Here is a 27,563-nt window from a genome sequence, read left to right as displayed (position 1 = left end):
TAAATAAAATAGTTTATATTTAACCGCAGAATTAAAAAGTTTTATAGTCAAGTTCCTTAGACTATAATATTACAACCTGTTTTTTATTTCGATTGAATCAAAACACGAATGAATATTTAATTCAAACATTTATACAATTTAATTTTTATTCATTCGCAATTTATTTTTTTATTTTCTAAATAAGAAAATAATAATTAATTTGTTCATTTTATTCAGTATTTTTTTAATAAAATTTATTTTTTAGTATTATATATATATATATATATATTTTTTTTTTTTTTTTTTTTTTTTGCCGCAGTGTCTGTTTAATTTACAATCGATTACATATTACCGGAATCAAAATAAATTTGAATAGAAATAAATTACATGCAGAGAGGAGTGGTGTCCATTGAAATCCCACAAATAACTTGTACATACACAGATGAGTACAAGGAACATTGAAAAAGTTCAGAACATAAAAAGCAATGAAAACACCAAAAATATTCTTATCAGTCGCCCAAAGAATAAGCAATCAAACAAATAAAACGGTAAAACAAATCAAAGAACCGACAAAAGTATGTGGAGAAACTAAATGAAGATTTCTGACGATGCATAACACCCTAGGGTTGCTGATTAACCTCAAATTTCAAGGAATTTATAAGATCTAACATATGCAGTCATTCTCGGCGCCTTACGTCCTCGCTGGTATTCAGGAGGTTAACCGCGAGCCGGTTCACGTGTTTATTCAGCCTCATTTTGTATCTTGCACGAATCGCCTTATCTCTTCTCGATCGGTTGGCGATCCCAGATAATATTTCAGTGTTTTTCGCAAACTACGTCGCTTCTGTTATATTTCTCAGTAGTTTGCTTTGGAATCGCTGTATGACTTTCATTTTACTCTCGCTTTTCGTGCCCTATAGTTGGATTCTGTAGGTCTAAATCGGTTTCAGGACCGCTGAATACAGCAGCGGCAGGCCGGGGGGTTTTTAACTATCAAATTAACCCCCTGCCCAACAACCTACATCTCCCTGAACTTAATGTTAAGCTGCGTCCTTTTCTCCCTGATATGAATCCTCCATGTCGGAGGACGATCCAGATACGGTCCAAGGTATCACACGCTGTTGGCATGCAGGATGAAAACGCCATTAAGTTGAACTCGCGGTCAGTCACCCTTCCTCATCGTAACAACCTCAAACATAACACGCGTAGACTTAGCCGGATTAACCTTCGTCTTTCATTTATCTAGCCGTTCGTTAATTAGATCCAATACAGTTTGCGGTTTAGTAAAATCTACGATCGGGTCGACATCCACGGTCAGGATCGCCGTGTCACCCCAAACGACACAACTACGATGTCTTCTGCAGTCCGGTGGTCTGCAGTGAACACCGAGTACAGAACCGGCCCCAGAAATGAGCCCTGAAGAACGGCCGACCTAGTATCGTAGAATTCAGGCAAGTCTTGATTGTTCTTCGCCTGGAAAAAATGTCCTTCCAAGTAGCTGTGTAGGGTCAAATAATACGGTTGAGGACGGCTTCTTTTCAATTTATAGAGTAGACCAGGAAGCCAGCAGACCTTATCAAAGGCTTGCTAGATATCCAACAAAAAAAAAACAGCCAAGCAATAAATTTCCTCTAGACGCTTGCTAATGACGTCGAAAAACCTGTATATTTGTTCGATTGTTGGGTGACCATGTCTGAAGCCGAAATGATGGTCAGGGATAACACACCCTTCATTCAACATCTGCCATAGCCTCAGAAGAAGTAATCTTAAAACACCTTTGATAGAATAGGTAACAGGCTTATCGGCTTTTATTAAGCTACATTATAGGTCGGCTTACCCGATTTTGGGACCGTTACAACACCTTCCACTCCGTCGGGAAGCTTGTAAATATATATATCACGGAGTTCGTAGTTCGTCGTTAAGAGGCGACAAAGACAACTAGCTACGTTTACAGTTCTAAACAAGACCTAACCTAACAGTGAAATGAAAATAGAAAAAATAAACGTGAAAGCAAGATATTTCAGTTCGGTTAGATTTGTAATAAAGAATACTTTCAAAAAATATCTCGAATTTTGTTAGACGATAATTTTTTTCCATTTGATTAACCGACGGAATAGAATATGTTATTTTATTCATTTGTTTAATGTAACTTTACAAATCGCGCCGCTAGATAGCAGTACTTGATAGTAAGTAGTAGGTAGCGTATAAAAACTTGATAATGTACTTAAAATAACAAAATTTTAAAGAAAATATAGTAGAGCTTGTTTTAATAGTAAATGGTCTTATGTAAATGAAAGTACTGAAAATGAAACAATTTTTTTTATCGATCGGTAAAATCAATCGATTGGTAAAACAATTATTCGATTGGTAAAATCGAATCTAACGAAAATTATAAAATTGTACGGTAAGAGACTCCCAGATATCATATCTTCCGCTCAAAAAACAAAAATTTTTGTTACGTAAATAAAACTGTTTTTAACAAAACGATACTGATATCAAAAAAGGTAAGAACTACATTTCTATTATCAAAATCTGTTATTAATTTAAAATTTTGTTTAAAAGAAAACACATATTATTTATATGTAATAGACAACAGGTATATAATAACAGATAATAAATATTGTTTAAGCGTTCCATATAATAAGAAAAAAAAAAATTTGTTACAAACTCTTACCGGCCCGATTTCATACATTAAACAATGAATAACTAACTAAAAATTGTATTTCTGTAAATGCGATATGTATTATTCGTTGTTTAATAAATGAAATCGGGCCGGTAAGAGTTGTAACAAATTTTTTTTTGCTTATTATATGGAACGCTTAAATGTTGTTTACTATCTATTATTGTATATCTATTGTCTATTACATATATTTAACGTGTATTTTTTTTAAAGAAAATTCTAAATTAATAACAGATTTTGATAATAAAAATGTAGTTCTTAGCCTTTTTTGATATCAGTATTATTTTGTTAAAAACAGCTTTAATCATATTACACAGATTTTTGTTTTTTGAGCGGAAGATATGATATCCGAGAGACTCTTACCGTAGGGATTACAATTTCATTGTAATTTTTGTTTGGATATATATATATACTGGTATATCCTTCGAGGTCAAAATAAAATATTGTATTTATTTTCTTGCTATTTTTGTTTGCTAAATCTTTACTTTTTCTTTTAAATTATCTTTTTATTTTATTTACGGATATAATAAACAATAATCGAGCGGTAATAACACCAAATGTTCTCGAAAAAGAAGGAATTCAAAGTAGGATTCGTAAAATGGAAACAGTTTATAGGCCGACAGCGGATGTTTACAATAAAAAACGCTTTACACGTAAAGCTAAATTTACGACATTACAAAACAATTTGCCCAGAAGTCTTGTTCGCAACCGAGTGTTTAGGAAAATATAACGAAAGAAATCTTTTAAAAGAAGAATCTTAAGAAAGATTTTTGGGTCTAAAATAACAGAGGAAAGTTATAGGCTAATATTCAATAAAGAAATTTAAAAAAATAAGACTTAGAAACGGGAATGCGGCAAAGACGAATGAGGTTTTTAGCCGTATTTATAAAACGAGTGACAATAGATGTACAAAACAATTATTTTACTTTTACAAAAATAGGATGGCGTCGGGAAGTAGACCAAAACCTAGAAAAAGAAATAAATATTATAAAAAAATAGTAACAGGTAGAATACAGTTTCGAAAAACAATAGAGGATTTCATAGTAGACGATGGGAAAACCAAAGAACAGCTCCAGAAAATTTACAGAAGAGCAAAAAACGCTCCGGAAAGATGAAAAAGTACTAGAAACAACGGAAAGAAGAGGAAAAGAAGGAAGAAGATGCCAAAAGATCTAATCGAAAGCAGAAGAGACTACAATAATTATACAGATTATAAAATTTATATTTAAAATACATTACTTCAATTTGCAGTACAACTGTACTATAGCGATCGATTTATTTACCGAATATTCTTCGTTGGATTCTTGACTTGTTCTATTTAACACTTCGTTACTCACTACTCAATCGATACGCTTTGCACAAGCGGTATACTTAAATAGGATACGTAAAAAAAAATTAAATTTAAAAATTCAATCGTTGTACAATTTAAATAAAATAAAAAAGAAAGTAAGAAGAAGAAAAGAAATATAAAAATTGCATCGCAACAACAGTAGCGATACAAATACGAGTAATACTAAAATGAATAGAAATTATTTAATAATAAAACAGTTGTTTCATTAAATCGTATCGATAACTCGCTAACAATAGACATTTTAAGATAATATAACCGATTAAGTAATGGATCACTAAAGGTCAACGATATCATAAAACGTAATAATGTATACACTACCTAACGATTGAAGTGGATAGTAAACCGTCATTAGCGAACGCTAATCACCAGTTACTTAAAGAAACCAAGAATTGATTAAACGCTACTTAAGAGAGACATCACTTAAAGAATTCACTAAAATACTGCAGTACTTTACATAATAATAAATATATATAAATTAGTTACTTTTAAGTACGTTGTATTGAGTTTCCTACGAAGTTTCCTAACGAAGTTTTAAACCGTTACTAAAACTTTTCACAGTCCATTATTTCAAAAGGTCTCCTATACTCGAAGCACTGTATTTAGCGTCTACTTGACACGCTTGGCAATTTCATAGGATACTCATCAAAACCGTTTGAAACCGATTAAGCTTCAAGGAGGACCGTCTACAATTAAAAAGTACTTTTATAAGAAATTCAAAATTTTTTAGTTTAAGATTACAATCTGGAAAAGGTACCGGTTATATTTCCTCATATAGAATTATTTTCACTTCGACCGTTCTGATGAACGAATATTATATTCACCGCTATAAAAATAAATAAAAGATATATTTAATTAACAAATGGTGCACAAACGTCTATCGCAAATTTTTAAATACAGCTCAGATATTACAACAATCTTATCGATAACTTAATCTAAGCTACATTAATTAAAATTTAAATCTAGCCCTATAATTTCAGTATTTTCATGCTAAACATAGTCCCTATCCGAAGGTAATTATCGTTTTAAAAATTCGGTAGTTTACTATCGCATGAATGTTTAGTACGTAAATAAAAATTATAATATAAATTTTACCTACCTACAAAAAAAGCAAAAATAAGTTTGTCAGAAACTATAGACTAAGTCAATAGCAATACAAAAGAATACAATTTTATTATTTTAAACATAATATGTAAGGAGTTATAAAGGATCGATCCCGCCGAAAGATACAACACAAATATTGAACCGAATAACAAAGCTATCTACTTAATAAATTGTAATTATAAGGCCGTAAAGATCGTGAAAAATATAATATACTGCTTTGTCTGTAATATCCCCCGTTAGTTTTATACTAGATTTTCGAAAATTTCCAGCATTCCTACCCTCAAACCGAAGTAATGGAAATCTCTATGAATGATTTTCCACGAAGCCATCGCGTAGATAAAATAATAGAGTGATTTACGCGAGCGATTCGGTTATGTTTTTTACCTCCGTATTTAAAACCGGATAAATTACCTACGATAAGATTAATTAGATTCTTAATCTTAATAAATCGGTAATCTAAAAATTACAAATTGATTTTAAGCCTCTCGAATAACTTTTACCCTGGTCTCTTTATTATCGTCAAAACAATAACAAAATTTAATTCACCTTAATTACATCGAGGTTCATCTTAGCTTAACCGGCACAACGGCACGATTATAAAACTTAAAAAAATAGGTAAACGACCGACAATTTTCGTTAAAAACTGAACGATCAAAATATTGCAATAAGTATGTTCACCGTCAGTACGTAATCGAAAATAAAAACATTTCTTTTTTAACGACCGGTTTATTTTTCTTTTTAAATTAAGAATTTTAATATTGCAATTCGAAAAATCTTGTTGAAATCGGCTTACGTAAAATACATCTAACTCGTTAAACCGGAAAAATAATTCCATTACATTTGTTAAAACAAACCGAAGTATAATTATGAAATACAATTAACAATTAAAGTAGATATACGTATATGTAGAAGCGGTTATAACACGTGAAATGGATGTATACATTTCAAATATTCATGCGGAAATAGAATATAACGTAAAATTTCTTCTGTTATAATTAACCTTTATGGAATCCTATTTTATCAACCGTCATTAATTAAGAGGTTTTTTACTCGATTAATTCACAACAGATACCGACTCGTAAAAATACGATTCGAAATATTTTTAAAACGTGAAAAATCCTTTACACGACTGGTATTTGAATTCAGAACCTTCTGGACGAAAGACAGACGCTATCGTTTCGCTAATTGTTAGATGTAATAATTAACCTAATAATTTATCTAAGAAAGGAATTAAATTTAATACTAAGTATTTTATAACCAATTTTTTTTAAAAAAAACATTTTATTAAATTATTTTTAACAATAATAAAATAAAAGTAGCGTTACACCGTAATACAGAAATAAAAATATTTTTGTCGCGTAATTAAAATTAACTTCTATCAAAAGTTACAAAATAATAAAAAATTAATGCGAGTTAAAAAATATTAATCGATAAAGTAAAACTGAGTTTTCAATTTAATTTTACAAAAAAAGGTTTTATTTAAACTAACGCACGAAATAACTATATTCATGTTTTCTCTAAAACAAACACGTTGTTAAACGACGTTATTTAAATAGAACTGCTGTAATTACAGGACGTATTGATTAACGATACTCCTTTCCGTACGTCCCTGGTAACGATATTGTTTAGTGAAATAACACTGCATATTTTATATGCATCTGCATGTAGGTATTAAATACCTGTAATTTAACAGGAAGTTACCCGTCATATCTTGGAATTAAACAGAAAAATTAAAACATATTCCTAAACATTTTTTTAAAAATGTTTAATATAAATCTGGTCGGGGCAGGTTGAACAGTTTTTACAAGGGCTAATCGGAGTCGGTAAAGGGGAGAACTGATAACCATAAATTAAGCAAATAGGATGAATCCACCTAATTGTAAATAAGTTACAGCACGTCACCAAAGAAAATACAATTTTAAAGAATTGAAATAATAAGACCCGTTTATTAAAGGAAAAAGTTTAGTTTTGTACCTTATTAAAACTTCTATTTCCTGCATTTTTGGTAAAATTTCAATTTATTTTGAAAAAACTCCTGTAGTAATTACGGCACATAAAATGTACTTCACGTAATTTCGTGACTGCAATACAAACGTTTCAAAATTTCTTTAATAGATTTTATATACAATATATATATATATATATATATATATATATACACACACTTGCTTGCAATATATATTCTTGCAATATATATATATATAGCAATCTCTTATGTATATGCGATTTTTCATGTAAGCAATTTTGTGTATGTATGTATGTATGTGTGTGTGTGTTTGTGTGTGTGTGTGTGTGTGTATATATATATATATATATATATATATATATATATATATATAGTACTATTACGTCTTTATCTTTTAAAAAAATGTTTTAACTCTCGTTTAAGGATTTTAGTAATTTTTTTTATAATTAATTCCAGTTTGATTTTTTTAAACAGCAATTTCGTCTCAATAAATGTAGAAATCTTTTACCCGTTTCAGAATTCCAGCTTAATTACTTTATACTATTAAAAGCCAAGCTTCCTAAGAGAAACTGCTAACGAAAACTAATTCTAAACAATAATGAACTTAAAAGTGCGATTATCGCAAAAAGCAAAAGATAAAGAAAATTTTAATAAAGTGCTATTTTAAAGTAAAAAGAATAGTCACAAGGCAACTTTAAATCGAGAATGCTAGATGAAAAAAAGAAAACTATCAGGTAAAACAATTTTAATGAAGAACATCTTGAAAAAAAAACAATAAAAAATTACGTCGAATTTTTTTTTGCAAAATTGTCTTTCGAAACTTAGAGTTTCTTGAAACAATTCGTTTCAACATGTAATCCGAATTTAAATAAAAATGCCCAATTTAAAAAAAATTATTGATTTCAAATATGTGCGTATTCCAAATGCGACACGTAATTACGTTAATATAAAAAAACACTTAAAAATTTAAAAAAATTCTAATTACTTTTACATAAGAGCTTATAATTATCAATAAACTGTTAAGATATCTGTATTTTATTAAATTTTTGCATATTAATTTGTTTAATTAAATGCGATGGGAATCCTTTAGTCAGAAATGGCGTGCAAGTATGACCAAATAGACTATGATATTTGTGAAGTATCATCCTTTAGATGGCTTGTAGCAGTCGAGTAAATCAGTTTTGAGGGTTTTTTGAAAAACGGATAAAATTTAAGTTCCAGCTATCATTAAGTATTTTGTTTTAAAAGGTTTAACCCCCACACATATTCTACATTAAAAAAACTCTTTCCCTTCGTTTTCGATGGTAAAATGTAAGCCGCTTAGTCTAAATGTGGTCGTACGTCTATTCAAAATGGCGAACTCTCGGGACGTCCAAATACCGCTAAGACTGAGGAAATCGTCAAAAGAATCCAAAAATCGGGTATTAAATGATCGCCGACTGAAGGTACGCGAGCTTGCTGAAACCACAACATCTCGATAGACCGTGTCCGTGATATTTTACATGTAGTTTTGGTTACGAAAAGATTTCCGCTCGACGGGTGCCGTGGCATTCGATTGAACACTCTTCAACGGCATTTAGAATTATTTAAACGCGGTTCTGCTTAGTTTCTTCGACTTTTATAACAACAGATGAAAGACGGATTGACAATTACACCCCAGAAACCAAGCAGCGGATGGGAAGAGACCAAAAAAAATTCCGTTAACAGAAAAAGTCATGAATACTGGTTTTTAGGATTCTCGAAATGCGGTATTCATAGACCGCCTGGAAAAAATGGAAAAAGTAGAACCATCGTCGGGAGTATTAGGTTTCATTACTGGACCGACTGAACGGTGTTGACGTATTCGAAAGTGCTCTTCCACCACAGTAATGCACCTGCACACACGAATCGGGTTGTTGGTGCAAAACTGTGTGATGTAAGCTTCAAAATGCTTCCACATTCGTTGTATCTGGCTCCCAGAGATTACTTTTTCTTACCAAACCTGAAGAAATAACTCGCTTAGACGACGATTTATTTTAAACTATGAGGTCGAGCCGAGACAACCGCTTATTTTTCAGATTTAAGCGAATTATATTACAACGAACGTATTAAAAGTCAGCAAGTCATCGGTCTTAATGACGCAAATTGCAAGGCGACTAATTTGAAAAATAAAAAAAAGGATTTTTGAAAAATCTGATTTTCTTTGTCGCATCTAAGATCTTTCGAACAACCCCCTACAAGTACGTAATCGCATTACTATTTATAATAATTACGGGTAACTTTTAATTTATTTGTGATTTCGATGAACAATTTTAAGTAACGTTGAATACTTTTTCACCGACTATACGATCTTCGTTGTTTTTGTTTTTGATGTGATAACCGTTTTGGCTGTTTACCTTCGCAGAAAATAATCCCGCTTAACAGGTTTTAAACAAGTTTAATTTTGTCTACATCCGCGTTTATTTCTTTTTATACTGCCGATTTCAAAATTTAATTTTATATTCATTCCGTTTAAGTAATAGCAGTTGGAATTACAAGACAAAAAGATAATAATGTAACAAATAGAATTCAAAGTAAAAATTAAATTACATATATATTATGTCGCAAACTTTAATAATTTTAAAAATAACCGATCATTAATTCAACAGACTATTATTAAATATTTGATAATTAATTAGAACTCGTACGTAATTATAAGTCTACATCGGTGTACAATTTGATTTGATTTTAAGTAACCCTAATTCATATTGTTTGCATTCAGATGGACAAATCGCTGACCCGTCCGATAATATGTGGCTGTGTGTATGAATGTCGCCTTGACTCATGTTGAAGTATTGTAGCCTAGAACGCGAACAAAGTGTAAAGTTGGAAAAAATCCAAACATAGCGCATTTGATTTTTTAATAACAAGCACAGTAACTACAATACAAAAACACTTCGCTTCATCGCTCTAAAGATAACATAAAACAAGTGTCTTTGAATCTGCGTACATGCGCGTAAACAAACGCGCGGGCTTGCATACCTATATAAAATAAGTATATTTAACATATAACCGGTTCATTCACGCTGCCGGCTTCAAATAAAATACTGTGTTATTGAAATTAATATACATATTTGTTACCCGGGAAAAAAACTGTAAGTCGGCTTCAATAGTAAATTTATCCATCAGATTCTCTTATTTTCGTACTAGGTATTTTCTTAAAAACGTAAATTTTATTATCATTTTTATCTGAGGCGGATTTATTTAACAGTAATTTAACGACTACGATTAGTTCGTGCTAACTGTACTAAAAAATTACAAAATTTTTATGAAATCGAAACGAACGATTTAAATTTTCAATTTAATTTGCGGATTCGATAAACGGTAACATCATCGGTAAATTCTTGATTACGGACAAATTATTTAAAATTCGAAAAAAATTTAAAAAAACAAATACATAGATATACGATTGAGAAAAAGTAAACGAATAAGAAAAATTTTCATGAGATCAGTGATCCCGGACGATCAAATATTTTAAGGTTCCAAATGAAGATACCGAGTCAGAAAGTAATCAAAAAGTAGCTCGCCTCTTCGGTCGATTTATATTTGTTTCTAGCCCTCGACGAGTTAAAAATATTCTAAAAGTTGCAATTTCGAATCGTAACGTATACCGGAAAGTTGCAGTTTTGCATGTAACTCAAAAACATGGAGGATGTATATGAAGCGCCACAGCCAGCAACGGCGGTATTCACAAGAATAAGAAAATACCGCACCGCGTTTATTACAGAAAATTAGGAATGAAATAAATGATTTTCCGTGATTTCGCCGAACAGAATATACAATCGCATATCAACATACGAAGCCTACCAAAATGTAGGCGACATTCTACCTTATTATTGACACTTACTCTGTTTACTTTACGGGACCGGTTGTATAATGAACGTCATTACAGTAAGAGCGAATGTGGCTGCTACTTCTTGTATCTCAGGTGTACTACGTGCGCCACGCCGTAACAAATAGAAGAAAAAACAAATTATCCGTCACCTCTATTGTGAGAAAAATAATATAATTTAACCCATTCTATCACAAATAACTGAATTTTACATTTTCTACTCGATCCTCTACTGAATGTAGCATTCATTAGAGGGTTACATCGGTTTGAAACATTTTCATATTTTAAGATTTAAAATCGCCCTTTATGGTTCATAATATTATCAAAATCCTTTCATTATCCTGGGAATTATGAAAATAAAGATATAAGTATTAATTCAAAAATTAAATTACAGTAATAATTTATAAACAGCGAAAACAGAGAAAATTAATCTAAACATTTTTGTTATTCAGAAACGCCCCACAATATGTTTACAATTTAAAACGATACTTTTGAACCGTTTCACCCATATTTTGATATTTTTATTTATCTTTAAAAAAAAAATACAAAAAAAAATCCTTTCAGTACGCCGGAAGATGGAGGTAGATTACACCGGTGCTAAGTAGGGAATAAAAAATATTTCTACCTTAAAATTAAGAAACACTTCAAATTTACTCGATACGACTACGGTTGCATGCGAAAAAGTTTCACGTGTTTAGTAAACGACAACCCCTTCTTCTTACAATTCTAGCAACGTTTTGCCATCCTTTGCGGTAAGGGTTGGTCGTATCAAAAATTGTTACAGACAAAATGTTTAACTAACGTTTAGAGAACTAACGACCACTTTAAACAGATTCGATATTGCGGCTATTAAGGGAGATATGATATTTTTTGTCTTCAAAACCCCATATTTTCCACCCCCTGGGCTGACGGTTGGCGATATCAAAAAACTTTACTTACATAAGTTTTAAGCCCTTATTCAAAGAATAGTAGAAACTTTAAACGAATTCGATATTTTATTTAATAAGAAAGTCATAACGATATTTTGTTTTTTTTTAAATCCACCCATTTTCATCCCCACGGTCAGATTTTGGCCGTTAACGAACTCGACCGAGATTTTAGGACGAGTTATTTTTAAGGAACAATTTGAAAGTGACTGGAAAAAGATTACGGCAGTTATCGTGTCCACAAGAAAGTGAAATATATATATATTGAACTCACGGTGGTTTTGGGGTCGGAGGATGTAAAACGCAGAGATATGTCGAAATTTTCCGGAAATCGAATCACAGTACCCATTACAATAGGTATCTTTCTTCTGAAATCTACCTAAAAAGCATTTTTAAAAGAATATACTGAAAAATAAGACGATTAAATTATCACCCGATCTTTAACTTTTTTCTCTTGACAACCTATCGTTTGTTATATTGTTATACGTGCCTCTAACACAAAAGAGAAATATAAAACGCATTTTAAATAATCATTTAAAATACAGACGGCATTTCCTGAACGTATGATTTGTTTTAATAACATTCGTTTTTAAATGATGGAAAATAATTTTTATAACAGAAATGACTAAAATAAAAAAATCCAATGTGTACACCGCATAACGTCCTTGTACGCCGATTAAATTATATATAACCATTTTTAAAAGGGCATAAAATTTTATTTCATTAGTAACTTCTGATATTTTTTTTAATTATCGCTATTATTGTAGTATTATTTATCGTAAAAGTTTTTTTTTATAATCAGAGGTTAATAATTATTCATAAATTAATATGTTTAAATTTAAAAAAAATTAAAAAAAGGTGATGAAGTCTGAATCAAACCGATGTTCCTCCCCCTTTTAAGATTCAAATGACTCATTAATTAAAATTTCATTTGGCTATAACTCTGGATGGAAATAGCAGCGACATCCTAGTAATTCATAGGTCTAAGAATTGATCTATGAGGGTTTTATAATTCTCATTTTTCTTATCCAGAAATCGCTTTTCTCTACACGTACACAAAAGGGATCGTTTAAAGGTTTCCTTGAACGAGATTACTTTAGGATACAATTTAGATGAATCTATGAAAACATGCCGATCGGAAGATAAATGTTTCAAATTAAGTTCACCGATTAAACCACCAGTACCGTAACAGACGCAAAGTGATCCTTCCATTTAATAAAAACTTGAAAATTTGATATTCCGTTTTCGCTAAAGCGAAACGCATGTGTTTTTATCCGACAAGTTTCATCGTCTGAAACCAACAAGTTCAGCTTTTTGTTTTTACGAACCCAGTTCGCACACCAAATCATTTAATTCGTTTTAAGTTATTAAATGAGGCTTACTGGCGGTAAGTATAAACGTAGGGTCGCTACTAGTAGTCTCAGGAAGTCGTGAATCAAATGAAGAACAAGGAAAGTAACGTTGTCCAAGTATAAGGCTCGATCGGTACCGTTAATTTTTGCAACATCGAAGACTAAAACTTGCCGTTTATAAAATATAACAAAATCACTAAAAGACACACGACTGTACGCAAGACTGAATTAAATTAAACTTTAAAGAAACATATCAGAGTGTTTAAAAGCTCGTAAAATGCGATGGAAATGCCCATTAAAACCGTAAGTAAGCTATTGCAGGTATTCCAAAACAGGTTAACTGGTACTCGGAAACGGACGTGGTAGGACATTTCTGCGAATACATAGTTTAATAACTAGAAAAATGAACACAGAAGAGCGTTTTCAATGTTACAAAAATCAGTGTTATCAAGGCTGTCTCGTACTATTTATCGAGAAACGAATAAAAATGTATTTCAATGAACAATAAAAAGGATGGTTGCTAAGCAACACGCAATTTTACGCTACCCGTGGAAGAACTCTTATACAATCTTCTCGATCGTTATCTACGGTTACTTCTATATCGTTTCTCCCTTTTTCTGAGATTTTGCACAGCTAAGAAGTCACTTATCACCCCGTTTAATAGTTGAACCGCAATTTTAGGGGTGAATTTCATTTTAACGTTTTACAGTTTTACCTACATATCTTTAAAAAAAATCTAATTAAAAAATGAAAATGTTTATAGGGCGACTTCAAAAAAATAAAAAATATATCGATTAAATTTGTTTGTTTGAAATTTTTTTTTAAATAAATGGATGTTTTTTAATGTTATTACAACAAATATAAAAGAAGATCGATTAAAAATAAAAACTACTTTTTCGTTCTCTTGAAAAAAAAAATTATAAGCAACATTTAATAAATATTAAAGAGTAAATTTAAATAAAATTTCGTATTCGGTTTACTCAAACCAATTTTTATAATAAATTACTTAATCAATGCGGATCTATTAAACCGTTCTTGTTCATTAACTACATTCAGATCAGCGGATCAACAAAATTAATATTCAATTCACAAGAAAAATTGATCACAGCGACATCTACGTGTATGTAAATATTTTTATTTTTCATTTCCAGTATCACGCGAGATAATCTTTAATAAAAAGAACGATAAGATAAAATTTATCTTTAATAATGAATTTGATTATAATAATCATTAAGACATTATAATACAGTAAGTATTAAAATAATGCGTTTGAATTATTCAGTTTAACGTTAACTAATCTAGTAAATTAGATACATCTTTATTTAAAATATAATTTGAAATTTTCATTAATAAATTGTTTTATAATGATATTACAATAAAATATATTTTTAATTAGTTACTCTCTCAATTAATAAGCGTAGTAACGTCTGTATACTTAATTAATAATTGGTTAACGTCTATGAAACGGATACAACTTAACCGCTAGCACAGTACTCGAAGAAGAGAACGCAAGCTGAATTATGCACTCGGTGGATAGATAATAAATTTTAAAAAGTAAAAAAATTATGACTTTGAATAAAGCCCCAAAGAGAAATTTTTTCTATTCTTCTTCGCGGTACCAAATAAAAAACAATTCGGTAATACATCTTATTTTAGTGTAAACTACAAAATTTTTAAATTCAAAGAGTCAAACGATTTTTTTTGATTCCATATTATTTTTAAAAATGTATATTTTATTTTTTATTATATGTTTTTTGTTCTATCTTTTTATTTAAATTATAAAACATCTATAAAACAAAGAACGTATGAAAACAAGCCGTACCGAGAAACGTAAAGACGAGAAATCTGCGTCGTAAGAATTAAAAATCTGATGTAACTTCCTTGTACGCATATTAAATTACATAACACATTTTTAAAAGTACATAAAATTTTATTTCACTAATAATTTCTGATTTTTTTGATTTTTTTTATTATTATTGAATTATTATTTATTGTAATTTTTTTTTACATTCACAGGTTAATAAATATTAATAAATCAATATATTTACATTAAAAAAAAAGGAAATGAAGTCGAATTCGAACCGATGTGTCTTCCCCTTATAAAAACTAAATATTTCATTAATTAAACTTTTATTTGGCTATAACTCTGGAACCGATGAAAATAAGTACCGCTTATGATGCATCACTGAAAAGCTCTCGATGACGGCTTATTACTGGATTTAAGAAAAAGTCCAAAATTCAGATTTTTTGGATTTTAGGCTTTTTTGGATACTTTTGGTCAAGTTGATTGCAAACAAAAGGGGTGGTCCACACCTAGATGTTACAACAGTCCTAAATCCAAGATTTCAACATCCAAGGGGCTAATCCTTTTGAATTATGCAAGATACATACGCCCATACGTACAGACGTCACGTCGAAACTAGTCAAAATGGATTCAGGGTTGGTCAAAATGAATATTTCCGTTGAAATCTGGAAACCGAAATTTGTTGCGATCACAATACTTCCTTTACTTCGTACAAGGAAGTACAAAAGGAATCCAAATAAACTGTATAAAAAGAATGCTGTACTGATGAGTTAAAACTACGTAAAACGCGGAACGATTTATTAATTCTTTTCATCAGATCGAATTTTTTTCAAATAATTGTCTTAAAATTACGTAAAATAATAATCTATATATAATTACGTTATAAAAATCCAACGATGAATAACGTTTCAAAATATAAAACAAATATCATATACGGATCGCAAGATCGAACTTGACGTGTTCTTTATTTAAATTTCTTAAAAAAGCATGCAATTAGTGAATATACAAAAAAATATTAGGTCTTTTGTTATAAACATAAAATTAAGGTACTGTAAAAAAAAATTTCCCTTATCATTTTATATTTCTTCGAAATTTAATGTTCCTGAATTAAAAAAAAAAACGAAAAACGTGAAAACAAAATTTTGAGTTTAATAGTGTAGAGGTGGCTGTCTTTTTACTTTCTTGTACGAACTTAAGAAAGTACCGTGATCGCGAAAAATTCGGTTTTCAGATTTCAACGGAAATATCCATTTTGACCATTCCTGTGAATCCATTTTGACTAGATTCGGCGTGGTCTGTTCGTACTGTAGTCAAAAACGATTAGCCATAGGATGTTAACATCTTGGATTTAGGACTGTTGTAACATCCAGTTGTGCAGCTCCCCTTTTGACTGCAATCGACTGAATAAAAGTGTCCAAAAATTTCCAAAATTCAAAAAAAATTTGGATTTTAGACTTTCTTAACTGCTCTCATAGAGCTTTTTCTTAAGCCCTCATGGATAGCGTTTTAACAATATATCATAAGCGGTACTTATCGTTTTTAATTTAAATACGCTGATTTATTAACCTGCGATTGTAAAAAAAATGTTACTATAAATTATAATTCAATAATAACAATAAAACAGAACAAAAAATATTTAAAAAATCAGAAGTTATTACTGAAATAAAGTTTTATATACTTTTAAAAATACGTATATGAATTTAATAGGCGTACAAGAAAGTCGTGTGGTGTCCACATCAGATTTGGCGAAACGTCTCATTATTCTTGAGTATAATTGAATATTGCGTGTTAATATTTTGCGATGAAGATAGAAAAACAGTGTACTATTCACACACGCAATACGGTTCAAATCGGTGTCCAGATTTGTACTTGATAAGTTTTACTCTATTCATTTGATACTTGAATGTCTGCTTGTTTTGAATCTGATACTGCTGTATTATAATTTATTGTGGATACGATTGTAATAATTTTTTATACAAACAGGTTAAAATAATTTGTGATATTTTAATCGCGGTTTAATGATACCTTAATTCTGTTCTTACTACAGGATCGAATTTAAGCAAATTTTAACAACCGATCGACTACAATAAAACCTTAAATTTTACTTTTTTAAATGATTTTAAATTTTATCCAAATCCCAGGAACGTTACTCGTAATCGTTTTTAGCTTACTTTCTAATTATGAAGATTTTTTAAAACTCGTAATATCTTCGATGACCCGTTAACATTTTTAATTTACACAAATTGCCCGTTTAATTTGTGAAACGGAATTTTTTAATAAGATATTATCGTTTACTCCGATCGGTTAAAATAAAAAATAAAGCTTTACGAATAAAAGAGGAAAAAATCAAATCAAACCTTTACATCTTAAAAATGTAGCTCAGAAAATTATTCAAAAACGAATGCTAACGATTAATAGGTAACAACAGTACGGCTTATGGACGCCAAACGATCTATACGTACCCAAGATCATCTGACACCAGCTATTCCCTAATCGGAAAACTAGGGTCATTTGCCGACGGTCGAAAGCCGTCACTCGAAAAACAGGTAGTACTTCACCTCGGTTTATCAAACGGTTACATATCGGGCTTAAAAGCAGTACATATATACCGGCGTACTAGCTTAATCTGTGTGAATGATTCAATAACAGCTAACAAATCGCGCCAAGTGAAACCGCTCCTCCAGCCTTTGAAGCCCATCCGAGCGGTGCTTACTTGTAGGCCGAATGGAATTTCAAACCGAAGTCGTGTAAGTAAAACAGGTCGAACACGAGATGAGTCAGGCAGGAATATGAACTCGTACCGGGTTTGAAAGTACATCCTTCCTATCTGTTCTGAGTGATAATGGCCATCGCTATCCCGAAAATCAATAGGACGGTACAACGGAATTTCCACCCGCTCGGGGTAATAATTCGTGGAATCAAAGATTGCGGGGTCAACGGCTCGTCGTACTTAGCGGCCATGTGTTCCATCGATTCCGTCCGCTGAACGGGATAGGCTTGTACAGGTAGATAAAACAATCATTCCGAATCGTTTTATGATCCGCAAGGAACCGCTACGAGCAACCGACCTTGCTTTGTGTCTATATGCCTCAATAATACACTAAAATGCTAGCAAAATAATTTCTTCCTCTAAGTAACTTACGTTTAAAGTAATATTAGTAATATTGTTGAACTCCAAGCAGTCGGTTAGATGAATTAATTAATTTAAGTTAAAATTTAACGAACGAAATGTTAAAAAATTAAATTAATGAAATGTTAAAATAAGTCGTCACACTAATAATGCTAATAATGAACTACACTTTAATTGGTCGTAATTAATGTATTAAAAGAAAACTATTTATAGTAAAATTAAAAAATTATTCAAAAATTTAATCGCCGTTGGTTATTAAGAATACTAAAAAGAGATAAATTAATAAAACAGTTTTAATAAATAGACCGCCAGATGTTAACGGGCAATATAATCTTTTCATTAAAATTTTGTACGTTCAGTAAAATTATTATTTTAGGTTGGAATCGCAACAATAAAACCTACAAAACAGACTCGACGAATTCTAAGTTTTACGTTCCGGCTTCTACAACACGAGAGGAAAGTTTTACTATTAGTATATAGATTAAAATATCGCCCTCTCCCTGAAGTTTTATATTTCTCAACGTTTTCAGATTCTTTGCGGTCCTTAACGGTAAAATAAATACAAGATTTTAATCTCTTTATAACCATCATATATCATATGCATATACAATCGATGCAAAGATTCATAAATTAAATAAATAGAACGGCATAGATGAAGTCCTACGCAAGAACTATCGCGTGAAAATAAACAAGAACAAAACAAAAGTAATGAAATGTAGTAGAAATAACAAAGATGGACCGCTGAATGTGAAAATAGGAGGAGAAAAGATTATGGAGGTAGAAGAATTTTGTTATTTGGGAAGTAAAATTACTAAAGATGGACGAAGCAGGAGCGATATAAAATGCCGAATAGTACAAGCTAAACGAGCCTTCAGTAAGAAATATAATTTGTTTACATCAAAAATTAATTTAAATGTCAGGAAAAGATTTTTGAAAGCATATGTTAGGAGCGTCGCTTTATATGGAAGTGAAACTTGGACGATCGGAGTATCTGAGAAGAAAAGATTAGAAGCTTTTGAAATGCGGTGCTATAGGAGAATGTTAAAAATCAGACGGGTGGATAAAGTGACAAATGAAGAAGTATTGCGGCAAATAGATGAAGAAAGAAGCATTTGGAAAAATATAGTTAAAAGAAGAGACAGACTTATAGGCCACATACTAAGGCGTCCTGGAATAGTCGCTTTAATATTGGAAGGACAGGTAGAAGGGAAAAATTGTGTAGGCAGGCCACGTTTGGAATATGTAAAACAAATTGTTAGGGATGTAGGATGTAGAGGGTATACTGAAATGAAACGACTAGCACTAGATAGGGAATCTTGGAGAGCTGCATCAAACCAGTCAAATGACTGAAGACAAAAAAAAAATAAATATAAAAGTAAAACTATAAATAAATTATTACCAGCAATTAATTCCATTTACTTAACAAAATAAAACTAGACGCGATTTATTTTTGTTTATTTTATTTCGTTTAGTGTTTAGTTCATAATAAGTAGTCAGTAGATATAAATAATTAGTTCGTAGTGTTTATCTCAAAACAAATTTTATATGCCTACTAACCAGACCCGAAAATTAAAAATAATTACGGTTAATTACGTAAAGTAAAGATAGATTAGATCGACAAGCTAGATTAGATCTTACCGTAAAAAATAGCTAATCTTAAAAATTACTCGCAATTTTTTTCTTGTTCACGTTATATTTTAACGCGTATATCGTAAAACCTTTTACAGAAAGAGGAATTATAAGAAGGATTTACGGTCCAAGAACATAAGAAGGCCACAGGTTAAGATCAAATAAAGAAATATACGATAAAATTGAAGACCTGGAAATACCAATAAAAAACGACGATTAAAATTCTACCGACAAAGGTCCGAATGAAACGATCGAGTCTGAATAAATAGATCTTCAATGATCTCTGGAATTTTAAAGGTCAAAGTGGTTAACTTAAGCGGGTGAAAGAAGAGCTCAGAAAGTTCATTACAGAAAATGACTGTCCAGACCGAAAAAATGCAGAAAAAACAATTTTGTAGTTAAAGGTTTCTTTATGTGAAAAGTAAAACTCGGCAAAGGTGAATGGACTGAAGAAAGAAGAGCTAAACAGTCCGAAAGAACGAAGAACTTCTGAAAGAAACGGAAGAAACTACTTGCGTGGTCCTTGAAGACCTATCCGCGGGGAAAAACTCGGTAAACTTATCTGTTTTTATTTAAAATTCTTGCTTACACGAGTACAAATTATTCCGGTTAATTGCAATCTTAATCTCAATAGATTATTCTGCAAAAATTATCAATTTTTGTAATTTAACGGTACATAGAACGTACTAAATTTTTTGTTTTTTTACAAATCGAGTAAGACGTTTGTCTTTGAACGTATCCGAAAACTGTGGGAGTCTTAATAGAAAGAAATGAAGAATGATGAATGTAAAATTATACAGTATTTATTAATAAATGTGATGTAATAATGAAGAAGGTCAATAAAATAAATTAGGAAACAAAAAGCTGACACCAGACTTTTTAATAATTCACATCTACCGCGTAATTTTTTCATCGAGGACGAAACGCATTAAGTTTTGTCTAATATACCGAAAATAAAAACAAGCTCGGATTATAAAAGAAATTATTAAAGAGATTAAAACAGGGGCATGACCGCATTACTTTTGTAGTGGAGAAAAATTTGGATAAATATTGCCTTACAGTTAATATTTCCATAAAAATCAATAGCAGTGTTATTACGATGAAAATCGATTAAAAATAATTACTCTACCGAATATCAAATTATTCTTGATCGTTCAATTAACGGAATACCACTGAAATAATCACGTTTCAGTAAAAATATATTTATTTCGCCGTTCAGACAAGTAGTTTGTAAAATAAATTTTGTCGTTTCATTTCTTTAACGACGATTAATGACTACAACAAAATAGTACAAGTTACAATACATATTCCGGTCGTTATTTAATTATTCATCCGTTCACTTTGTAAATGAAATTTCCTTTTAATTGTTACCTTATTCAAATACGGACATTACATAAAATATTCCTATCGAGAATGTTTTTAATATGTATAGCATTATTAGCATATATTATAGCGTTAACAAGCTACATAAAAGTGGTAAAATTACCAATTTATTAAGCGATAAAAAATAAAAAAAGCTAACACACTTTCAGGATTTTCCCGCCACACGGCTTTTTTCTGTCGCGTACAATTTAAAATATTTATCGTTTTATTTAAATATAATATGTTCTTTTTATTTACTTCAATGATTCCAACTGAAGCGCGCGCGCATACCTTATTTCATTCGCGAGGTGTGACGGTACTAGCGGCCGCTTTAAGTACTTTTCCACGCTTTAAATAATATTCATTTAATTCTATCGGAGTGCGACGGTGAAAATTTATCTTATACGTAATATAACCGGGTATTATATTGTAGACTATATTGTGTATTATTATCTTAGTATTGTCTCAAGAAGGAATATTTTTACTCGGTGACGTTTTTAAATAAGCGACATAACCTTCCATAGCGCAAGCTACAAGCTGTTATTCCTAGTAACTGCGAATCGGCGCGACGTAAGTTAATTAGAGACGACATAATCGATAACACGAATGACTTTTCAGGAGCAGAGTGAAAATGATATTACGGATTTTACTGAGGCAAACCCTCCCTGCCAAGCGATACCAGTACTGCGCATACAAAACGAAAATGTCAGTCGGCAGAACGATGAAATTCCACTACCAAAAAAACGCCATCGCACGTATTATACCGAACCTAATATTCGCGTACAATCAGGTTGTCCGTCTACTTTTGCTGTTCCTACGTCAAATAAATTTAGTCTTCTTGAAAAAATTATTGACGACGAAGTTGTCGTGCAAAAACATTAAAACCTGAGCTTATTTTTCTAATAGTCGTTAATGCGATAACCGAATTGAAAAATTTTCTGTCACAATTATTTCCTAATTGTAACGTTATTAAATATAAATTGACAATGAAATCAGACCGCATTAAAGTTCTGCCGGTTGATATTGAAACGTATAAAATTACTAAGTCAAAAATGCTTGCAAACAATATCGGTCGCTGTACATATAAACTTAAACGTGAAAGAGCAGAGTGGTCATGCGAGGCATGCATCATTCGGAAGATAAATCATTTATCATTGACGGCGAAGTTAGACCGCTAGGAACGTCACTAACATTCTACATCGTCAAACGAAGTAACCGCTGCCACTTTCGTAGATTTGAAGCCCAAATCTAATAACAAAGAAATTTTTGACGTGAGATCTGTCAACTATACAACTGTAAGCTTTGAAGCTCCGTGTGTTAAAAAAGAAGCGGTCCGATCCAAACGTTGCCAACGCTTTGAGCGTAGCAAAAATCAATGCAATATGTATAAAATGCGGTACAGATCGTGCCATAATTGTCTGTTCTAAGGCACCACAGGTTCCAGTTTCCTGCGTCAACTGCGGCGATCAACACCCAGCGAGTTACAAAGGGTGTAAAATTTATCGACAGTGTAAAACTAAGGTCCATTGTTCCAAACCCGCCCTATCTTCCAGAGTTGTAACTAATAATAATTATACTACTGTCAACAATAACAATCTGAGTGCTAAAAGAGGAGATGTTCGTATAACTAACTCGAGTAACAATCATTTTCATAATTATAGTAGTAGTAATTTAAGCGATAACAACAATAATAGGCTAAATATTTCTGGTCCTATCTACGCTGGAAAAGGTAAAACGAGTAATCTCTATGATCAACAAACTTTTGATAACCAAATTTTTCACGGGCTCGTGAATGTCGTGCACCATATGTCAAAGATTTGAGCGAACGCTTGAAAATATGATGGATAGACTGATCGGATTGTTCGTGAATCGTCTTGAGAAAAAATGAACAACTGTTTCTAACTAGCAATCTGGAACGCTAACGGGTTGTATGATAAAAACAAAGAATTAGAAGCTTTATTAAATATTAATAAGATAGACATAATGCTTATATCTGAAACAAGGTTTACCGATAGATAATTTGTCAAGTTTCACGATTATGCAATATATTGCATCAATCACTCATCAGGAAATGCACACGGGAATGTACTGCTGTTATTATTAAAAGCACTTTTTCTCACTTTGTATCGAACACAAAAAGGACTTTTTACAAGCCATTACCGTGGTTGTCCACGATGAACAATCACAATTTTTGCCTCTACCGTCTATCGCCCACCAAGGGATTCCGTAAAGACGGATTAATTTACATCATTTTTTAGATCCTTGGGTCCGAGATTCATCTGCGGTGGAAATCGGAATTCTAAGCACCTACACTGGAGATCGCGAATAACATCACCAGAAAGCAGACGACTTTTCAGATCAATGCCTAACAATAATCTGGAGTGTTTGTCTTCTGGAGAACCAACCTACTGGCCTACAGATCTCGATAAAATTCCAGATCTCCTGGACTTTTTCATTTTCAAAGGTATTCTGAAAACTATTTACATGTTGAACCGCATTTTGACTCGTCGTCAGATCGTACAACTGTTGTGCTTACGATATCTTCTGACGTTATGCTAGCTGCTCGATCTCCCGGTTTGTTTAATAAATTGACCGGTAAACTACGTTTTCATGACATTTGGAGGAAAATACAAGGACGCGCATTTAAAATCACCGGCCGATGTGGATAATGCAGTACAGACGAATCGATTCGGTCAGCGGCGTGGGCCTCCACTCCCGATTTGGATTCTGCTATCCCAGCTTAAAATACATATCCGGTCTTCACGAGAGAAAAGATAAAAGAATGGCGGACACTACGACGCGTACGGCAGAGAAATCGTTACCCTACTGATAAGGGAAGATTTAATAGGGCTTCTCAAGAATTAATTAGATTAATTCAAACTTTTAAAAACATTTCGTTTCAATCTTATATTGAAGGTATCTCTGATAGACGGTCTGCTTAATGTACTTTACGGAAACCTAAAACGTCGTTCAAGAGACCACCAGCAGTCTATTCCTCCTCTCCGTAAAAATTACAGAATTCGGGCGAGAAGTTTTCAAGAGAAGGCGAAGTTATTTGCCGAGCACTTTTCCGACGTGTTCCAGCCCGATAATTACGAAACGGATCCAAATGAAATTAGAAAAATTTCCGAATATTTGATTTACCCTTTTCAAATGTCCTTATATTATTAAACTGTTTACAATCCACGAAGTTTCTTCAGCGATTTACAACGAAGTACATCTAACAAAGGCGCCAGGATATGATATAATCACCGGTCAGGTTCTTCAAGCATTACCTCGACAAGCGTACAGGTAAGTCGACATTAGTCGGTCTACTTTTTAATGCTGTTATTCGGATCGGTCGTTTTCCTGGTCCGTGGAAAATTTCACAAATAACTGTTATACCAAAACCGAGTAAAGAACCGACAGATGTTAAATCTTATAGGCCTATCAGCCTGCTTCCAGTGCTCCCTAAAGCGTTTGAAAAGCTCTTTTTAAAAAGAATTAAACAGATCGTCAAATTCCATATCGCTAATTCGGATTTAGAGAGAAGCGTGTTAGTGTGGAGCAAGCAACGTTAACAACGTTAGCAAGGTTAACGTTATAAATCATGCTCTGGACAAAAAAAAATACTGTTCAGCGGGTTTCCTCGATGTCGGTCAACCTTTTGTAAAAATGAACTCGATGTAGTAAGTGAAATCATAAAACGCATTGAAAATTATTTTTTGACTCCAAAAGGTAACTACGATAAAATTGCCGAGTACAGTTTATTCACGCATCCGAAATTTAGTATAAATTAATAAAGAATATGTATTCCTTTGTCAGGTACTACTTATGACATCAACAATGATGTCACGCTAAACGATTCGGCATAGCGATTTAATACAACGATTCCAAATTATTGAAAATTAGCCGAACTCGCTTCTACTATTTAAAAACACTACATCTACGTAATATCATTAAGACAGACGTCAATCTGAAAAACGCTTCAAAGTTGTAATTAATTCAGTCGGAATATAAGATGATCGTGATCGAAGTACGTATACCTTTGAAACCGGTTCGCTTTAGTAGATTTACAAAATGAGCAATGAGGTGGAAAACTGAAGACCTGTGAAAATATTTGGAAAATTCTAATTCAAAAATTTTAAGTTTAGAACAATTTGAAGAAAGACTGTTAAAAAATTGGCAATTCATTTATCGTTTTCATTTTGAGGGTTTCCATACTCAAAAGGAAGCAGTCGGGTAAAATTAATTTGTAAGAAAATTTAATCCTAAATGTTGATAATAAATTTAAATAATAAAAATAATTATAAAAATTAAAAAATACGACTGTCAAAAAATAAAAAAAATAAATTGAACTAAAAAAAAACAAACAAGGTATAAAAATAAAGAACTAAACATCGTTATGCCGTAATTAATTAAATAAAATAACGGGTGAACGATCGACTATCAGGCAATTTTAATTTAATTTTTCATGTTGCAGAAATAGCAGGCATTTAAGATCGTCTGATGACTAAGTTCTCACCAGGTCTTACATCGATAAAAAAATGTTATCCTTAAACGAAAATATTTAAGTTCAGTCGTCCTGATTAGTAATTGTCCTATATTAAAGATCCCCTGACTGCATTTTAAAATTTTCTTATCGATGTAAGACCTGATGAGAACTTTATCATTAGACAACCTTAAATGCCAGCTATTTCTACATGAGAAATATATTTAGCTGATCGGTCACCCATTACTTTATTTAATTAATTACTGCATAACGATGTTTATTCCTTTATTTCCATACCGTGTTTTCGTTTGGCAGTCATGTTATTTAATTTTTATAATTGTTTTTATTATTTCGTACTTTTTAGTAATCACAGAGGTAAATTCACAATTCGAAAATTTATGGATATAACGTATTTAACGTACTGAGCCGAATAAGGAAACGGTAAACATTTCAAATTATTTATTTAATCGGCTTACACCGATCTAAACTTACAGATTTCTCAAGCCTTTGAGTTCCTGGAAAGACTTTTCGTCGTGCGGAGCATACAGCAATTTTCTGGGATCCAAACAACTAACGGCTAACTTCTCTATTATCTCAAAAGACTCGGTACTACGTAGGCCTGGCCCTTGCAAAGATGCGAGTGCTCAGATCTAGGGTAATCCCTTGTAGTTTATGCACCGTCACAGCCCGGCTCAATATTAGCGGCAGCACACGCCGTTTCACTTTGCCCTGTCCCCCTAAAGCATCAAATTCGACAATAGCGGGCTCGATCCTCAATCCGATGACGACATTACCTCTAATTGTACCGTCATTAAACTCTATAAACGCAATTTGTGGCAGCTCGACGGGCTCAAGCCGGTATCGGCGTGCAGGCCACTCGATTTTCTTGACTTAATCGGTTAATTTTTGTTCTGATTTGGTTCCATCGCAATTTTGTATTATATTGGCAAATATCCCGTTTCGGTTTTGAAAATCGGAAGATCGGTTGCGAATATATAACATTTCCGAATAAACGTGACCTGTCAGATGTGCCAACTGACGCGTGAAAAAGTTAGTCTTCAACATACTAACAAGTGCTCCGTTTGAATTTTGAAAATCGGACGATTGTTTAAAGAAAAATTATAAGAGCACCTCATTTCACTTCCCAAAGTAACCCCCAGAGGGTCCTCGTTTGTTACCGGTTGATGATGATTGTTCTAGCCTCGCACAAGGTGCTCGCAATACCTCACCACTGTAACCTGACACGCAGAATTTTTAATATATAAATATATAATTTAACGTAGAATATTTATTATTAAATTTTTTTTTTTAATTTATTTAAATTTTTATTATTTAACGGATATTTAATTATACCAGTCTTGTAAAAAATAAAAATTTTTAAATTTTAGCTACTTAGAATTAAGACTGTATCTCTCGTTTTTTACACGATTGAAAAAATCTCTTTTTCAGAAAAGGAGTGAAAATTTTTGGATAATCTTTTTCCATAAAAACATTTTAAATGCGACGGTAACTTGCGAGATGGATTAAAATTTTTAATTAAAAAATATTTTGTTAACACAGACCGCTGGGGTGGGACGGGTAAAAAGTTATTATATCGGTTTGAATTTCTATGGATGTAGAAAATATAGATGCAAGAAGCTTCCATTAAGTCCTTTTCTGAAGCGACATATTAAATATTCAATTAACAATATTTAAATATATAAAAAAAATACTTTTGAAATCAATCGGCAGTCGGTTGTTTCCCGCGATATTGTGCTTGCTGTTAACTGTGTATTATGATTTATCATCGATTTATTAGTTTGGTAACATAACTCTCTCAAACTAACCGAAACCGCGGAAGCGCGAACCACGCGCCTACTGAAGATTTGAACAACGCCGTTCGTGACCGTGAATGCCTAAGAGAACGAACGAGTTTAAAGTTAAATCAGTGCTACACTCATACCGAACAAAATTGTTTTACGC

At 31.9% G+C, this 27,563-nt stretch overlaps 1 protein-coding gene across 3 annotated transcripts in view; it reads right to left on the bottom strand.

The window, feature by feature from the left end:
• LOC142324656 (uncharacterized) overlaps positions 1-27,563 on the bottom strand; it is a 249,782-nt gene that overhangs the window by 177,866 nt on the left and 44,353 nt on the right. The window contains exon 1 of one of the 3 annotated variants that reach the window (XM_075365525.1): positions 3,899-3,984. The exons of 1 other annotated variant lie outside the window; for it this stretch is intronic. The gene's annotated coding sequence lies outside the window, so the exon portion shown is untranslated. Of the gene's footprint in view, positions 1-3,898; positions 3,985-27,563 lie in introns of those variants that run through there. One more of the 3 variants, XM_075365526.1, reaches the window with a different exon arrangement.

The sequence above is a fragment of the Lycorma delicatula genome, chromosome 5, assembly GCF_047948215.1.
Source record: "Lycorma delicatula isolate Av1 chromosome 5, ASM4794821v1, whole genome shotgun sequence".
In the NCBI taxonomy this organism is placed as follows: domain Eukaryota; kingdom Metazoa; phylum Arthropoda; class Insecta; order Hemiptera; family Fulgoridae; genus Lycorma; species Lycorma delicatula.
This window is presented reverse-complemented; position numbering and strand designations above follow the sequence as displayed.